General features: G+C 32.3%; 1 long non-coding RNA gene across 1 annotated transcript in view; it reads right to left on the bottom strand.

The window, feature by feature from the left end:
* Positions 1-10,855, bottom strand: part of LOC130285465 (uncharacterized) — a 108,487-nt gene extending 97,632 nt beyond the window's left edge. The window contains exon 1 of the long non-coding RNA XR_008847339.1: positions 10,779-10,855. This is a non-coding gene — a long non-coding RNA (uncharacterized LOC130285465). The remainder of the gene's footprint in view (positions 1-10,778) is intronic.
* Positions 10,856-11,436: the final 581 nt, after the last annotated feature.

Genomic DNA, 11,436 nt, shown 5'->3' on the forward strand with positions numbered 1-11,436 from the left:
GCCTCTCACATTTATGCTATGAGTATAGCTGTGATAGATTTTTGGGGGGTTTATTAATAAAAAACAATTTTTTTTTTATATTTTCTTTTCTTTATTCTGAATTGTACATTTGATAACAAAAAAGGATTTTTAAAGGGATGTTTTTGTGGGGGCGGGGTTGATGTTTTTTTTTTATAATTTTATCAACCATTTTTCATATTTTTAAAGGGGTACAGCCGTCACGCCCCTCCTATAAACTTGCAATGAGGTGAAGGGCGTGTAGTAATGAAGGGGTGGGGCTATGACGTCATGAGCTCCCAACGCCGGCTCCAGCGTTCAGAAAACTTGGTTCCAATCGCTGAGCAATGGAGTACCCCTTTAACTTTCTAACTATTTTGATAATTTTTTATTATTTTATCGACCGTTTCTTAATATTTTATACTTTTTTAACTAACCCTAATCAGTTTTATTTATTTACTTCTTTTGTATTTATTAATCTTTTTTTTTTTTCATAGTATTTCTGCCTTTCTATTTTTGTTTTTCCCATATGAGAAGGACCTTTCACCCCTGATCTGATCATTTCTATGAAACACTGCCACACTATTGTAGTGCAGTGTATTATGCCTCTCAGCATTATGCTGACAGCCAGTGTATGGTTATGGCTATCATTATTTTCTTTTTTATGGGATTATAACATATTTTGGGCATTTTTATATATTTTTTTCTTAATTTTATATTTGATACAAAAATGTTTTTAAAGGGATATTTTTGTTAAGGCGGAGTTTTAGTTTATTTTAAATATTTTTTTAGCCTTGGTTTTCTTCTTGACAGTTTTTAACTTTTCATATTAAGGGACTTAAAGCAGCCATCTTTCGATAGCTCTTATATTAATAGACTGCAGTGGTATGATATTGTCTTTCTTATGCCTCTCGGTATTATTCTAAAAGGCAATGTATGGTTATGGTATTGTCAGGGATTTTATTGTGGGTTTTTTAAACCATGAGAGGGCTTTCACCAGCGATCTACTGATTGCCTATATAATACATTGCACTAGTATTACAGTGCAGTGTATTATGGCTGTCAGCATTATTTTGCCAGCCAATGTTTAATGATGGCTAATGTGAGGGGAGGGTTGGGTTACTTTTAAAATTTTGGGGGTTACTTTTAATCTTTTTTCTTATCTATACATTTTTGTAGGGGTTGGGGTTGGGGTTGGGGTCAATTATTTTATAAATTGTTTAATTTTAGCTTTTTTTTTTTTTAGATAGGATCCATGCAGAATACATTGCCATCTATGGGGACGGCAATGCACCCATGGAACCTCCGGCAATAATTATTCCAGCTAGAAATTCCTCAGTGAGAACCTAGCCTTCAATTTTTTATAAAGGGGACTTTTAACAGCGATCTTCAGATTGCTCATATAATACACTGCATTAGTATTAAAGTGCTTTGTATTATTCCCTTCAGCATCATGTTAACAGGCTATGTATTATGGCTATAGTCTTTGGCAATAATTATATATTTGAAGCAGAAAAAATAGATTTTTCTTTACTTAGTATAGTTAAGTCTTAAATCTGCGGTCAGTCAGCAGTCTAAGGTAAACTTGTAAACTCTGCAGTCAACTCAGTTTATTGTATTAAATATCGAAAAAGGGGATTCCTACAAATAAAACATAGAGAATTAGGATCTTTAATGTTCCTAATCTCTGTACCTGAGATATGGTTGTGTTATATAAGAAGTGGTCTATAGACGATATACTTTTTGACAACACACATATATCTTCATGTATAAGGGAGAGACTATGACATCTCAGCAGGTCTAGATTTTACATCTAGCCTGATTGTTATCAGTAATTAATATAAATATTAATTACCTGTCTTGTGGTTCCTTTCTTGCAGTTGACGAGGGTATATGTCACGTTCAACTTCTCACCGGGCATCAGTCATCTGTAAAAAGACACAGGTATGATAACATGTTCCTGATACATGCTACAGACGCAAATATATATAACATTCTAGGGCCAGAACTACTCATCTCAGGCATTATGAAACCGCATAAGAAAAAGGAACAAATAAAAGATGGAACACATTGGGATCTAGATTTGTTTTTTTACTTAAAATATAATGTACATTTTTTATATTTTTTTACTAAATATTTTATCTAAAAATGTTATATTATATACAAGAATTAATCATGTAATGGGAATATATGCCTTTTAATTTTGAAAGGGGGGGTTTGTATTATTTTATTAAATGAGTTATGCCTCTCACATTTATGCTATGAGTATAGCTGTGATAGATTTTTGGGGGGGTTATTTATAAAAAAAAAAAAAATTATATTTTCTTTTCTTAATTCTGAATTGTACATTTGATAACAAAAAAGGATTTTTAAAGGGATGTTTTTGTGGGGCCGGGGTTGATGTTTTTTTAAAATAATTTTATCAACCATTTTTCATATTTTTAAAGGGGTACAGCCGTCACGCCCCTCCTATAAACTTGCAATGAGGTGAAGGGCATGTAGTAATGAAGGGGTGGGGCTATGACGTCATGAGCTCCCAACGCCGGCTCCAGCGTTCAGAAAACTTTGTTCCAATCGCTGAGCAATGGAGTACCCCTTTAACTTTCTAACTATTCTGAAAAATTTTTATTATTTTATCGACCGTTTCTTAATATTTTATACTTTTTTAACTAACCCTAATCAGTTTTATTTATTTATTTCTTTTGTATTTATTAATCTTTTTTTTCATAGCATTTCTGCCTTTCTATTTTTGTTTTTCCCATATGAGAACGACCTTTCACCCCTGATCTCATCATTTCTATGAAACACTGCACCACTATTGTAGTGCAGTGTATTATGCCTCTCAGAATTATGCTGACAGGCAGTGTATGGTTATGGCTATCATTATTTTCTTTTTTTATGGGATTATAACATATTTTGGGCATTTTTATATATTTTTTTCTTAATTTTATATTTGATACAAAACAGTTTTTAAAGGGATATTTTTATTAAGGCGGAGTTTTCGTTTATTTTAAATATTTTTTTAGCCTTGGTTTTCTTCTTGATAGTTTTTAACTTTTCATATTAAGGGACTTAAAGCAGCCATCTTTCGATAGCTCTTATATTAATAGACTGCAATGGTATGACATTGTCTTTCTTATGCCTCTCGGTATTATTCTAAAAGGCAATGTATAGTTAAGGTATTGTCAGGGATTTTATTGTTGGTTTTTTAAACCATGAGAGGGCTTTCACCAGCGATCTACTGATTGCCTATATAATACATTGCACTAGTATTACAGTGCAGTGTATTATGGCTGTCAGCATTATGTTGCCAGCCAATGTTTAATGATGGCTAATGTGAGGGGAGGGTTGGGTTACTTTTAACATTTTTGGGGTTACTTTTAATCTTTTTTCTTATCTATACATTTTTGTAGGGGTTGGGGTTAATTATTTTATAAATTGTTACATTTTAGCTTTTTTTTTTTTTAGATAGGATCCATGCAGAATACATTTCCATCTATGGGGACGGCAATGCACCCATGGAACCTCCGGCAATAATTATTCCAGCTAGAAATTCCTCAGTGAGTACCTAGCCTTTAATTTTTTATAAAGGGGACTTTTAACAGCGATCTTCAGATTGCTCATATAATACACTGCATTAGTATTAAAGTGCTTTGTATTATGCCCTTCAGCATCATGTTAACAGGCTATGTATTATGGCTATAGTCTTTGGCAATAATTATATATTTGAAGCAGAAAAAATATAGATTTTTCTTTACTTAGTATAGTTAAGTCTTAAATCTGCGGTCAGTCAGCAGTCTAAAGTAAACTTGTAAACTCTGCAGTCAGCTCAGTTTATTGTATTAAATATCGAAAAAGGGGATTCCTACAAATAAAACATAGAGAATTAGGATCATTAATGTTCCTAATCTCTGTACCTGAGATATGGTTGTGTTATATAAGAAGTGGTCTATAGACGATATACTTATTGACAACACACATATATCTTCATGTATAAGGGAGAGTCTATGACATCTCTGCAGGTCTAGATTTTACATCTAGCCTGATTGTTATCAGTAATTAATATAAATATTAATTACCTGTCTCGTGGTTCCTTTCTTGCAGCTGACGAGGGTATATGTCACGTTCAACTTCTCACCGGGCATCAGTCATCTGTAAAAAGACACAGGTATGATAACATGTTCCTGATACATGCTACAGACGCAAATATATATAACATTCTAGGGCCAGAACTACTCATCTCAGGCATTATGAAACCGCATAAGAAAAAGGAACAAATAAAAGATGGAACACATTGGGATCTAGATTAGTTTTTTTACTTAAAATATAATGTACATTTTTAATATATTTTTTTACTAAATATTTTATCTAAAAATTTTATATTATATACAAGAGTTAATCATGTAATGGGAATATATGCCTTTTAATTTTGAAAGGGGGGAGTTTGTATTATTTTATTAAATGAGTTATGCCTCTCACATTTATGCTATGAGTATAGCTGTGATAGATTTTTGGGGGGTTTATTAATAAAAACCAAATTTTTTTTTTATATTTTCTTTTCTTTATTCTGAATTGTACATTTGATAACAAAAAAGGATTTTTAAAGGGATGTTTTTGTGGGGGCGGGATTGATGTTTTTTTTTTATAATTTTATCAACCATTTTTCATATTTTTAAAGGGGTACAGCCGTCACGCCCCTACTATAAACTTGCAATGAGGTGAAGGGCGTGTAGTAATGAAGGGGTGGGGCTATGACGTCATGAGCTCCCAACGCCGGCTCCAGCGTTCAGAAAACTTGGTTCCAATCGCTGAGCAATGGAGTACCCCTTTAACTTTCTAACTATTCTGATAATTTTTTATTATTTTATCGACCGTTTCTTAATATTTTATACTTTTTTAACTAACCCTAATCAGTTTTATTTATTTACTTCTTTTGTATTTATTAATCTTTTTTTTCATAGTATTTCTGCCTTTCTATTTTTGTTTTTCCCATATGAGAACGACCTTTCACCCCTGATCTGATCATTTCTATGAAACACTGCCACACTATTGTAGTGCAGTGTATTATGCCTCTCAGCATTATGCTGACAGGCAGTGTATGGTTATGGCTATCATTATTTTCTTTTTTTATGGGATTATAACATATTTTGGGCATTTTTATATATTTTTTTCTTAATTTTATATTTGATACAAAAATGTTTTTAAAGGGATATTTTTGTTAAGGCGGAGTTTTAGTTTATTTTAAATATTTTTTTAGCCTTGGTTTTCTTCTTGACAGTTTTTAACTTTTCATATTAAGGGACTTAAAGCAGCCATCTTTCGATAGCTCTTATATTAATAGACTGCAGTGGTATGATATTGTCTTTCTTATGCCTCTCGGTATTATTCTAAAAGGCAATGTATGGTTATGGTATTGTCAGGGATTTTATTGTGGGTTTTTTAAACCATGAGAGGGCTTTCACCAGCGATCTACTGATTGCCTATATAATACATTGCACTAGTATTACAGTGCAGTGTATTATGGCTGTCAGCATTATTTTGCCAGCCAATGTTTAATGATGGCTAATGTGAGGGGAGGGTTGGGTTACTTTTAAAATTTTGGGGGTTACTTTTAATCTTTTTTCTTATCTATACATTTTTGTAGGGGTTGGGGTTGGGGTTGGGGTCAATTATTTTATAAATTGTTTAATTTTAGCTTTTTTTTTTTTTAGATAGGATCCATGCAGAATACATTGCCATCTATGGGGACGGCAATGCACCCATGGAACCTCCGGCAATAATTATTCCAGCTAGAAATTCCTCAGTGAGAACCTAGCCTTCAATTTTTTATAAAGGGGACTTTTAACAGCGATCTTCAGATTGCTCATATAATACACTGCATTAGTATTAAAGTGCTTTGTATTATTCCCTTCAGCATCATGTTAACAGGCTATGTATTATGGCTATAGTCTTTGGCAATAATTATATATTTGAAGCAGAAAAAATAGATTTTTCTTTACTTAGTATAGTTAAGTCTTAAATCTGCGGTCAGTCAGCAGTCTAAGGTAAACTTGTAAACTCTGCAGTCAACTCAGTTTATTGTATTAAATATCGAAAAAGGGGATTCCTACAAATAAAACATAGAGAATTAGGATCTTTAATGTTCCTAATCTCTGTACCTGAGATATGGTTGTGTTATATAAGAAGTGGTCTATAGACGATATACTTTTTGACAACACACATATATCTTCATGTATAAGGGAGAGACTATGACATCTCAGCAGGTCTAGATTTTACATCTAGCCTGATTGTTATCAGTAATTAATATAAATATTAATTACCTGTCTTGTGGTTCCTTTCTTGCAGTTGACGAGGGTATATGTCACGTTCAACTTCTCACCGGGCATCAGTCATCTGTAAAAAGACACAGGTATGATAACATGTTCCTGATACATGCTACAGACGCAAATATATATAACATTCTAGGGCCAGAACTACTCATCTCAGGCATTATGAAACCGCATAAGAAAAAGGAACAAATAAAAGATGGAACACATTGGGATCTAGATTTGTTTTTTTACTTAAAATATAATGTACATTTTTTATATTTTTTTACTAAATATTTTATCTAAAAATGTTATATTATATACAAGAATTAATCATGTAATGGGAATATATGCCTTTTAATTTTGAAAGGGGGGGTTTGTATTATTTTATTAAATGAGTTATGCCTCTCACATTTATGCTATGAGTATAGCTGTGATAGATTTTTGGGGGGGTTATTTATAAAAAAAAAAAAAATTATATTTTCTTTTCTTAATTCTGAATTGTACATTTGATAACAAAAAAGGATTTTTAAAGGGATGTTTTTGTGGGGCCGGGGTTGATGTTTTTTTAAAATAATTTTATCAACCATTTTTCATATTTTTAAAGGGGTACAGCCGTCACGCCCCTCCTATAAACTTGCAATGAGGTGAAGGGCATGTAGTAATGAAGGGGTGGGGCTATGACGTCATGAGCTCCCAACGCCGGCTCCAGCGTTCAGAAAACTTTGTTCCAATCGCTGAGCAATGGAGTACCCCTTTAACTTTCTAACTATTCTGAAAAATTTTTATTATTTTATCGACCGTTTCTTAATATTTTATACTTTTTTAACTAACCCTAATCAGTTTTATTTATTTATTTCTTTTGTATTTATTAATCTTTTTTTTCATAGCATTTCTGCCTTTCTATTTTTGTTTTTCCCATATGAGAACGACCTTTCACCCCTGATCTCATCATTTCTATGAAACACTGCACCACTATTGTAGTGCAGTGTATTATGCCTCTCAGAATTATGCTGACAGGCAGTGTATGGTTATGGCTATCATTATTTTCTTTTTTTATGGGATTATAACATATTTTGGGCATTTTTATATATTTTTTTCTTAATTTTATATTTGATACAAAACAGTTTTTAAAGGGATATTTTTATTAAGGCGGAGTTTTCGTTTATTTTAAATATTTTTTTAGCCTTGGTTTTCTTCTTGATAGTTTTTAACTTTTCATATTAAGGGACTTAAAGCAGCCATCTTTCGATAGCTCTTATATTAATAGACTGCAATGGTATGACATTGTCTTTCTTATGCCTCTCGGTATTATTCTAAAAGGCAATGTATAGTTAAGGTATTGTCAGGGATTTTATTGTTGGTTTTTTAAACCATGAGAGGGCTTTCACCAGCGATCTACTGATTGCCTATATAATACATTGCACTAGTATTACAGTGCAGTGTATTATGGCTGTCAGCATTATGTTGCCAGCCAATGTTTAATGATGGCTAATGTGAGGGGAGGGTTGGGTTACTTTTAACATTTTTGGGGTTACTTTTAATCTTTTTTCTTATCTATACATTTTTGTAGGGGTTGGGGTTAATTATTTTATAAATTGTTACATTTTAGCTTTTTTTTTTTTTAGATAGGATCCATGCAGAATACATTTCCATCTATGGGGACGGCAATGCACCCATGGAACCTCCGGCAATAATTATTCCAGCTAGAAATTCCTCAGTGAGTACCTAGCCTTTAATTTTTTATAAAGGGGACTTTTAACAGCGATCTTCAGATTGCTCATATAATACACTGCATTAGTATTAAAGTGCTTTGTATTATGCCCTTCAGCATCATGTTAACAGGCTATGTATTATGGCTATAGTCTTTGGCAATAATTATATATTTGAAGCAGAAAAAATATAGATTTTTCTTTACTTAGTATAGTTAAGTCTTAAATCTGCGGTCAGTCAGCAGTCTAAAGTAAACTTGTAAACTCTGCAGTCAGCTCAGTTTATTGTATTAAATATCGAAAAAGGGGATTCCTACAAATAAAACATAGAGAATTAGGATCATTAATGTTCCTAATCTCTGTACCTGAGATATGGTTGTGTTATATAAGAAGTGGTCTATAGACGATATACTTATTGACAACACACATATATCTTCATGTATAAGGGAGAGTCTATGACATCTCTGCAGGTCTAGATTTTACATCTAGCCTGATTGTTATCAGTAATTAATATAAATATTAATTACCTGTCTCGTGGTTCCTTTCTTGCAGCTGACGAGGGTATATGTCACGTTCAACTTCTCACCGGGCATCAGTCATCTGTAAAAAGACACAGGTATGATAACATGTTCCTGATACATGCTACAGACGCAAATATATATAACATTCTAGGGCCAGAACTACTCATCTCAGGCATTATGAAACCGCATAAGAAAAAGGAACAAATAAAAGATGGAACACATTGGGATCTAGATTAGTTTTTTTACTTAAAATATAATGTACATTTTTAATATATTTTTTTACTAAATATTTTATCTAAAAATTTTATATTATATACAAGAGTTAATCATGTAATGGGAATATATGCCTTTTAATTTTGAAAGGGGGGAGTTTGTATTATTTTATTAAATGAGTTATGCCTCTCACATTTATGCTATGAGTATAGCTGTGATAGATTTTTGGGGGGTTTATTAATAAAAACCAAATTTTTTTTTTATATTTTCTTTTCTTTATTCTGAATTGTACATTTGATAACAAAAAAGGATTTTTAAAGGGATGTTTTTGTGGGGGCGGGATTGATGTTTTTTTTTTATAATTTTATCAACCATTTTTCATATTTTTAAAGGGGTACAGCCGTCACGCCCCTACTATAAACTTGCAATGAGGTGAAGGGCGTGTAGTAATGAAGGGGTGGGGCTATGACGTCATGAGCTCCCAACGCCGGCTCCAGCGTTCAGAAAACTTGGTTCCAATCGCTGAGCAATGGAGTACCCCTTTAACTTTCTAACTATTCTGATAATTTTTTATTATTTTATCGACCGTTTCTTAATATTTTATACTTTTTTAACTAACCCTAATCAGTTTTATTTATTTACTTCTTTTGTATTTATTAATCTTTTTTTTCATAGTATTTCTGCCTTTCTATTTTTGTTTTTCCCATATGAGAACGACCTTTCACCCCTGATCTGATCATTTCTATGAAACACTGCCACACTATTGTAGTGCAGTGTATTATGCCTCTCAGCATTATGCTGACAGGCAGTGTATGGTTATGGCTATCATTATTTTCTTTTTTTATGGGATTATAACATATTTTGGGCATTTTTATATATTTTTTTCTTAATTTTATATTTGATACAAAAATGTTTTTAAAGGGATATTTTTGTTAAGGCGGAGTTTTAGTTTATTTTAAATATTTTTTTAGCCTTGGTTTTCTTCTTGACAGTTTTTAACTTTTCATATTAAGGGACTTAAAGCAGCCATCTTTCGATAGCTCTTATATTAATAGACTGCAGTGGTATGATATTGTCTTTCTTATGCCTCTCGGTATTATTCTAAAAGGCAATGTATGGTTATGGTATTGTCAGGGATTTTATTGTGGGTTTTTTAAACCATGAGAGGGCTTTCACCAGCGATCTACTGATTGCCTATATAATACATTGCACTAGTATTACAGTGCAGTGTATTATGGCTGTCAGCATTATTTTGCCAGCCAATGTTTAATGATGGCTAATGTGAGGGGAGGGTTGGGTTACTTTTAAAATTTTGGGGGTTACTTTTAATCTTTTTTCTTATCTATACATTTTTGTAGGGGTTGGGGTTGGGGTCAATTATTTTATAAATTGTTTAATTTTAGCTTTTTTTTTTTTTAGATAGGATCCATGCTGAATACATTGCCATCTTTGGGGACGGCAATGCACCCATGGAACCTCCGGCAATAATTATTCCAGCTAGAAATTCCTCAGTGAGAACCTAGCCTTCAATTTTTTATAAAGGGGACTTTTAACAGCGATCTTCAGATTGCTCATATAATACACTGCATTAGTATTAAAGTGCTTTGTATTATTCCCTTCAGCATCATGTCAACAGGCTATGTATTATGGCTATAGTCTTTGGCAATAATTATATATTTGAAGCAGAAAAAATATAGATTTTTCTTTACTTAGTATAGTTAAGTCTTAAATCTGCGGTCAGTCAGCAGTCTAAGGTAAACTTGTAAACTCTGCAGTCAACTCAGTTTATTGTATTAAATATCGAAAAAGGGGATTCCTACAAATAAAACATAGAGAATTAGGATCTTTAATGTTCCTAATCTCTGTACCTGAGATATGGTTGTGTTATATAAGAAGTGGTCTATAGACGATATACTTTTTGACAACACACATATATCTTCATGTATAAGGGAGAGACTATGACATCTCTGCAGGTCTAGATTTTACATCTAGCCTGATTGTTATCAGTAATTAATATAAATATTAATTACCTGTCTCATGGTTCCTTTCTTGCAGCTGACGAGGGTATATGTCACGTTCAACTTCTCACCGGGCATCAGTCATCTGTAAAAAGACACAGGTATGATAACATGTTCCTGATACATGCTACAGACGCAAATATATATAACATTCTAGGGCCAGAACTACTCATCTCAGGCATTATGAAACCGCATAAGAAAAAGGAACAAATAAAAGATGGAACACATTGGGATCTAGATTAGTTTTTTTACTTAAAATATAATGTACATTTTTAATATATTTTTTTACTAAATATTTTATCTAAAAATTTTATATTATATACAAGAGTTAATCATGTAATGGGAATATATGCCTTTTAATTTTGAAAGGGGGGAGTTTGTATTATTTTATTAAATGAGTTATGCCTCTCACATTTATGCTATGAGTATAGCTGTGATAGATTTTTGGGGGGTTTATTAATAAAAAAGAAAATTTTTTTTTATATTTTCTTTTCTTTATTCTGAATTGTACATTTGATAACAAAAAAGGATTTTTAAAGGGATGTTTTTGTGGGGGCGGGATTGATGTTTTTTTTTTATAATTTTATCAACCATTTTTCATATTTTTAAAGGGGTACAGCCGTCACGCCCCTCCTATAAACTTGCAATGAGGTGAAGGGCGTGTAGTAAT

Source organism: Hyla sarda, chromosome 1 (genome assembly GCF_029499605.1).
Source record: "Hyla sarda isolate aHylSar1 chromosome 1, aHylSar1.hap1, whole genome shotgun sequence".
Lineage (NCBI taxonomy): Eukaryota > Metazoa > Chordata > Amphibia > Anura > Hylidae > Hyla > Hyla sarda.